Source organism: Mus pahari, chromosome 2, assembly GCF_900095145.1.
Source record: "Mus pahari chromosome 2, PAHARI_EIJ_v1.1, whole genome shotgun sequence".
Classification (NCBI taxonomy): Eukaryota; Metazoa; Chordata; class Mammalia; order Rodentia; family Muridae; genus Mus; species Mus pahari.
Window position 1 is genome coordinate 35,539,729 of NC_034591.1, and position 7,938 is coordinate 35,547,666.

Here is a 7,938-nt window from a genome sequence, read left to right on the forward strand (position 1 = left end):
GCCAGGCGAACACCCCTCCTGGGCAGGAGAGGCGCAGGACGATCGGGCACCATACAGTTTTTATCATTATTGCTCTATAGAGTACAGAGCTAACCAAAGAATTCTCAATGGAGGAATACTGAATGGCCAAGAAACACCTAAAATTTTTTTCAATATCCTTAGTCATCAGGGAAATGCAAATCAAAACAACCCTGAGATTCCACCCCATACCAGTCAGAATGGCTAAGATCAAAAACTCAGGTGACTGCAGATTCTGGCGAGGGTGTGGAGAAAGAGAAACACTCCTCCATTGTTGGTGGGACTTCAAGCTGGTACAACCATTCTTGAAATCAGTCTGGCAGTTCCTCAGAAAATTGGACATAGTATCACCTTAGGACCCAGCTATACCACTCCAGGGTATATACCCAAAAGATTCTCCAACATATAAAAAGGATACATGCTCCATTATGTTCACATCAGCCTTATTTATAATTGCCAGTAGCTGTAGAGAACCCTGATGACCTTCAACAAAGGGATTGGTACATTTACACAATGGAGTGCTACTCAGCTATTAAAAATAATGAATTCATAAAATTCTTAGGCAAATGGATGGAACTAGAAAATATCATCTTGAGTGAGTTAACCCAATCACCAAAGAACATACATAGTATGCACTCACTGATAAGTGGATTTTAGCCCAAAAGCTCAGAATACCAAAGATATAATTCACATACCACATGAAGCTCAAGAAGGAGGAAGACCAAAATATGGATGCTTCAGTCCTTCTTAGAAGGGGAAACAAAATACACATGGGAGATAGTATGGATACAAAATGTGCAACAAAGACTGAAGGAAAGGCCATCCAGAGACTGCCCCACCTGGGGATCCATCCCATATACAGTCACCAATCACAGACACTATTGTGAATGCCAAGAAGTACATGCTGACAGGATCCTGATATCTCCTGAGAGGCTCTTCTAGACCCTGACAAATACAGAGGCAGATGCTTGCAGTTAACCATTGAACTGAGCACAGGGTCCCCAGTGGAGGAGTAAGAGAGAGGACTGAAGGAGCTGAAGGGCTTTGCAACCACATAGGAAAAACAACAATATCAACCAACCAGAACCCTAGAGTTCCTGGGGAATAAACCACCAAGCAAAGAGTACACCTGGACAGACTCTTGGCTCCAGTCACATATGTAGCAGAGGATGGCCTTGTCTGGCATCAGTGGGAGCAGAGGCCCTTGGTACTGTGAAGGATTGATGCCCCAGTGTAGGGGAATGCCAGGACAGGGAAGCAAGAGTGAGTGAGTGGGAAGGGGAACATCCTCATAGAAGTAGGGGGAGAGGGGATGGGATAGGAGGTTATCTGATAAAAAGGATTGAGTTTCCTATATTTCTTGACCCTGCAGTTCTCCTCCAATCTATGTTTTCTATGTGTGACATCATACTGTCTTCTATGAATATTGACATTTTGTTTGTTTTTTCATCTTTATCTCTTTAAGTTTGCTTTTGCTTTATAGCTTAAGCAAAGGATTTTAGCAGGACATTTACTAGTATTGTCTGATTGGGATATTGTGGCTCTGTCAAAAGATAAAAGGTACTATTTTTCTTTTTAAAATATGATGTTTATCTTAAGGCAGGTATCTACATACAGATGTTTTCATTTTCATTACCTTCTGTCATATTTAAAAGTAAATTCAAATTGGCATTTAAGATGTTCAAAGGAAAAGCAAGACTTTAAACTTTTAGACAAAAATAGGGATGGATTTCCATGTCCTTCAATAAGGCTTTCATACTTATAAGATTCCAACCACAAATGACCAAAGCAAAAAAAAAAAAAAAAATGTACGTCATCAAAATTTAAAACTGGCATGGTATACAGAATACTGTAAAAGAAAGTCAAATATAATTTACAGAACAAGAGACTGTAACTGCATTACATGTCTGACTTATAATCTATAAAGAAGTTTTAGGAGTCTTCAATCAAAAAGAGAGATATCCCAAGGAAAATTCATATTTAATCAAATATTTCTGAGAGGAAAATCTGTATATTACTTATCAACACAAATATATATTTGATCTCTTAATAATTAAGGAGATGTGAATGAAAAATATTAAAATCTCTCTTTTCTCACCCATGGTAATGCCTACAACAACAATGACACTTGTTGACATTGGAAAAATCAGAACATGAAACAATGAAAGTCAGAGAATTCAGAGGCAAGAGGAACACATGAAAGCCAGATTGGACTGCATAGTAAGTTTCAAGTGAACCGAAACTATACAATAACACCTTAATTTGAAACAAAACAAAACAAACTTCATGCCTGACAAATATTACTTTATCTTTTTCAGCTATATTAGCAGGTTAATAATTCCTCCACAGATATGGTATCACAACAGAGAAGTTAATTTTATGTTTGAATAAATTTGCCAGTTCTCCCCAACTTGGCATTTGTGTAAGCTAACCTTATGAAGTTACATCAGTGTTTTTTAATTAAACATTTTTTTTTGTTAAAAAGATATTTTGAACATATCTTTCTCCATTAATGCCCTCCAGAGTTTACCTACTTTCGTCCCCCCCCCCATTGAGTCTGCTGGTTTCCTATGTGTTGTCAGTAAAACTAAGCTGGAGCTCCATTAGTGTTCCTGAACAGGATATGATATTATTTTTTAGTCAGGTCATTTCAGAAGACTCTCACTGTTTGGGAAGATATGAACTCCTAGCCACTCCTTTAAAATAAACAAACAAACAAATAATAAAGGTGCACATAGCATAGACAGGGAGGCAAAGTACTCTAATGCCTTCCCATCTAGTCAATAAAAGGACAGCATTAACCTCAGAGTTAACACACACCAGCCATCAGCTGATCCATATACATTCTTATACAAAAATCCCATTAAATGAAAATCCACTGTGAAAGGAAACTTATTATTAAAAGATCCTTCAAGTCAATACAATTCTTTCCAAACTGTGGTTCTTACATGGGGCACAACCCTTGCAACTTTGAGAAACTGCGTTTTCAGGATTGTCATTTTCTTTAAGTAGGTGAGAAACACAAATGATGATAGTACTTCTCTGAATAACAACACTGAAAATCTAAGCAAAGTAACTGTCTTAGTTAGGGTTTTACTGCTGTGAACAGGCACCATGACCAAGGCAACTCTTAGAAGGACAACATTTAATTGGGGTTGACTTACAGGTTCAGAGGTTCAGTCTATTGTCATCAAGGGAAACATGTCAGCATCCAGGCAGGCATGGGGCAGGAGGAGCTGAGAGTTCTACATCTTCATCTGAAGACTGCTAGCAGAATACTGACTTCCAGGCAACTAGGATGAGGGTCTTAAAGCCCACACCCACAGTGACACATCCACTCCTACACGGCCACACCTTCTAATAGTACCACTCCCTGGGCCGAGCATATAGAAACCATCACACTAACACACCACAAATGCTGAATTAGTAGGAGAGTATACCAAAGTTAATAATGAAACCAAGCAATGCCTTAAACTTGTGTAAAACACCACATATTCAAATCCACATTTTATGTTATTGCTTTTGCAGCATTCCCCTCCCCACGCACTGAAATTTCTGTGGGCAGCTTTGTTTTAAAGGATGGTAAATTATAGTGCTCTATTTATCCTTGAACAAATAAAGGGACATCATTTTCAAGAATCACTTCCCAATCAATAAGCTATACTCTAATGAAGTCTACCAATTCTAACATTTCAGTTCCTACCAACAAAAAGCCACCCATGAAGAAGTCAAGTCGATTCCTACCTCCTATCCAAACAACTCTATAAACACAAGTAGTGCCCAGCCATCTAAAAAGCAAGGAGCTGCAGGAGACAACTTTCCAATGCTCTCCTTTAGATATTTCTGGAATATAAATTAATTTTATTTCATAATTCCCTCTGAAAGGTTAAACATAAACTTTCTTAACACAGCTCCCTCAGAATGAGTATGTGATTTCTACATATGCTGTCTCATTATAACAAAATCTCCTTTATAAAATAGTTGATCTCTGAGGTCCTGTTTAATTTTGTAATTCTGACTCTGTGCCCCACAAACTTTATTACATGGTTACTGAAGCTGTACTTGAAATTGTGCCTATGTTTTCAAAAGGCATGCAGACCTTTTGGCACAGGTAGTATTGTTCATTTACCAAGCCTCAGTTTTAGGATATTTTAGAATACATTCTGATACTCGTATGAGAACTGTCACATATTAAAGAGGTGACTGTGAAATCTCTCTGGCGTGAGGAGACTATAGTCTATCACAGGAAAAGCAGTGGAATGTCTATAACTCCTGCTTGGTCCTGCTTGGTTATCCTTCTTCTGGGAATGTTCTGGTTTTTTTTAATTTTACTTGATTGCTTTGCTCATGCAATTTAGGTCTTTTGCATACATGAAATATGCATCAGATTGGCCTACACCAGACTGCCATAGCAAATATTGTTGTGATCTTATCGTATAATCTGTATAACAATGAAACTGGCAATAACAATAGTATCAGAAGAAGCATCAGTCCAGTCAGTGCTATGAGGCATTGCTACTACTTTCAAACTGGTGTAGAAATGACTCAAATATACTCTGATATGCTTGCAGGCAGAAACTTAGCATATGTGTCTCCTGAGAGTCTTCACCCAGCAATAGATGTAAATACCTACAGCCAAACTTCAGGCAGAGCTTATAGAGTCTTGTAGAAGAGCAGGGTGTATAACTGAGCTGGAGGGGTCAATAATACAACAAGAAGGCATACAGAAGAGACAACCAAACTGGGCCCATGGGGGCTCACAGAGACTGGATCACTGAACCACTAGCCAAAGGTTCCCTATGCATTTGTAGCAGATGTGTAGCTTGGTATTCATGTGGATCCCCTAACAACTAGAGCAGGGGCTGTCTATGGATCTGTTGTCTGCCCATTGGGTCTCCTTCCCCTACCTGTACTGTCTGATTGGACCTCAGTGGGAGAGAATGTGCCTAATTCCGCTGGGACTTGATATCCCAGTGTAGAATGGTACCAAAGGGGGCTTTCTCTCCTCTGAGAAGAAGTGGAGCAGTTAAGGGGGAGAAGACTGGGAGGAGAGAAGGGACAGGGCTGTGATTGGGATGCAAAGTAAATAAAGAAATAAATTATCGAAAAACTATTTAAATTAATTTATCATTTACTTTCAGATACAATGAAGTGATGGTTGTCACTCAAATGGTTGGATATTAATATTGTATTTTCCACGACTCCAAACATGTGCTGTTATTAGCAGATATGGTCTACTAGAATACAACCTCTTCACCCGAATACTCTTTCTTTTCTTTCTTTCTTTCTTTCTTTCTTTCTTTCTTTCTTTCTTTCTTTCTTTCTTTCTTTCTTTCCTTCTTTCTTTCTTTCTTTCTTTCTTTCTCTTTCTTTCTCTCTTTCTTTCCTTCCTTCCTTCTTTCCTTCCTTTCTTCCTTCTCTCTCTCTCTTTCTCTCTCTCTCTCTTTCATGTCTTTCTTTCTTTCTTTCTTTCTTTCTTTCTTTCTTTCTTTCTTTCTTTCTTTCTTTCTTTCTCTCTTTTTTTCTTTTATAAGTGAAAGCATTTAATTGAGGACTTGATTACAGTTTCAGAGGCTTAGTCCACTAACATCGTGGTGGGGAACACAATAGGCATAGAAGACATGGAGCTCAAGAAGTAGTTGAGAGTTACCTCCTGATCTGTAGGTAGAGAAAAAGAAAGAAAGAAATAGTGCTATTCCCTGGTGACTAACCATTGAAATATATAAGCCCATGGGGCCCATTCCTATTCGAACCACCATATCCCACTCCCTGGCCTCCACAGGCTTGCATCTATATCATAATGCAAAAAAAAAAAATTGCACTCAGTCCAGCTTCAAAAGTTCCTATAATCTATCACAGTCTCAATACAGTTTCAAGGTCCAAACTCAAAGTCTTGGAGACTCATGGCAGTCTCTTAACTGGAACCCCCTATGAAATCAAAACCAAAAAGCATATCACATGCTTCCAACATACAATGGCACATTAGAGACATTACCATTTCAAAAAGGAGGAAATTTTCAATGACCTTTGGTAGGTGCATATCTTAACAGATCATCCGGCACAAGGAAACATTATTACAGAGCAACTTTGGTAGATATGTGTGATGTAACAGTACCTAGGTACTTATATGAGAGCAAATTTAGGCAGCAATATGATGATTGTACCTCTTTACTTGTACATAACGATTTACATGTAGCTGACAAAATGACACTTTAGGAAAATGAGCATCTTTATCATGCCTTTGGTGAACAACTGGACCATATGACTATCAGTGTTGGGTATGTGTTGAGTTAGTATACAGTGTTAGAAATGTGTATAGGGTTTATAGTTATTGGAAATTCTATCCTCATCTCAAGCCAAGGTGTACTTACCATTTTAATGAAACTTTAGCCAGCAATTCAAACATTAAATTCTAAAATAAAAATATTAACATAAAACAGACAGACCAACAATAAACTAATTTCTAGTTATCTGTAGTTTCTTCCTGAGAAATGCAGCAAGAAGATAGTAAATGTCTTTATTTTGCACATTAGGACAATTGCTCTCCTCCTAGAGGAGCAAACTTACTATATACCACAAATACATGACGTTCCATAGCATGCAACCACCTTGATTCTGAGTGAAGGATTTCTGGTAAGATTCATTAATATCCTGTGTGAATGCAGAGGCGCAATGGTATGCAACAAAGAAGGATTATGCCAGAAACTCCCCTATGTTTGATTTAGAATTACTTTTTGGTCATAGAACTTAAGAAACCTTTTGCTGTTACCAAATATTTCTCAACTCCCACATTCAATTGCAGTACCTCTTTTTGGAGTCCAGATCTGCAATTTATGTAGAACACTTCCAAACCAAAAGGCTAGGGAACTTTCAGATCCTCCTTATTTCAATGCAAAGAAAGTTTTCAGGATAAGCCAAGGGAGGCAGCTTTGTTTGTTTTGTTTTGTTGGTTTTCTTTTCTTTTTCTTTTTTGTTCTTTCGTTGTTTTTTACGTTTTTTCTCCTTTTCCTCCTCCTCCTTCTTTCTTTTGTAGTATCAAAGTTAGCGATTGGTAAACTGTCTCATAATCCAGTAGTTTCTCACCTTACTTACTTGAAGAAAAATTAATACATTGAAATATTTTCAAATTCATTCCCAAAGATATCTTGTTGCAGTTAGACCTTGTTTTTTGTTAGATATTTTTATCATACCTGCCCTTAGGGCTGACATGACCAATGAAGTGCAAGTCTGAGAGTCAAGCAAGTGACCAGAATGTGGTACTGAAGCTCTCATCACAGCAACTACGGAGTGATCTTATGTATTCCTAGTCAAGAAGAATGTCCAATAATTCCCCTGCTGACAAAAGAACCCTACAGCAATGTTGATGCCACTATTGCACTGTTCATTCCCATAAGGAGATTTTTCTACTAAAAATATTTCCCTATATTTTCAAACAACCCCTTAAAATAACAACTAAACAGGGTTTATTTTACCTTTATGTTTATTTTTTAATGTTAATTTTTGTTTCCAGAATAGCTTGCAAAGTAGTAGGATTTCATGTGGAGTTTTACTTTCTCATTTTGAATTTTGATTTCTTCTTTAAAAGCTTCATATATGCATATGAAATCTCTTGATTACATGCAACTGAAAACCCACCTTCACCCTGAACCCTTCCAATACTCACTCCATCCTACTTTCTTTATTTCTTCTTCTTATTTATAAGCCATTGAATTCAAATAGCACTACTTGTATATGCGTGGATGTGGGACTGTCCACAGGAGCATGGAAATCAGCCGCCAGCTACACTCCTAACAAAAGATGACTCTCTCTGACCCAATTGATTTCAGTTGTAAAATATCTTCTACTTATGAGTAGAACCTCAGGAGTCCTTTTATCATCTATGTTAGAGTGTGGACTGGCTACATCTTGTATATGCCCCGT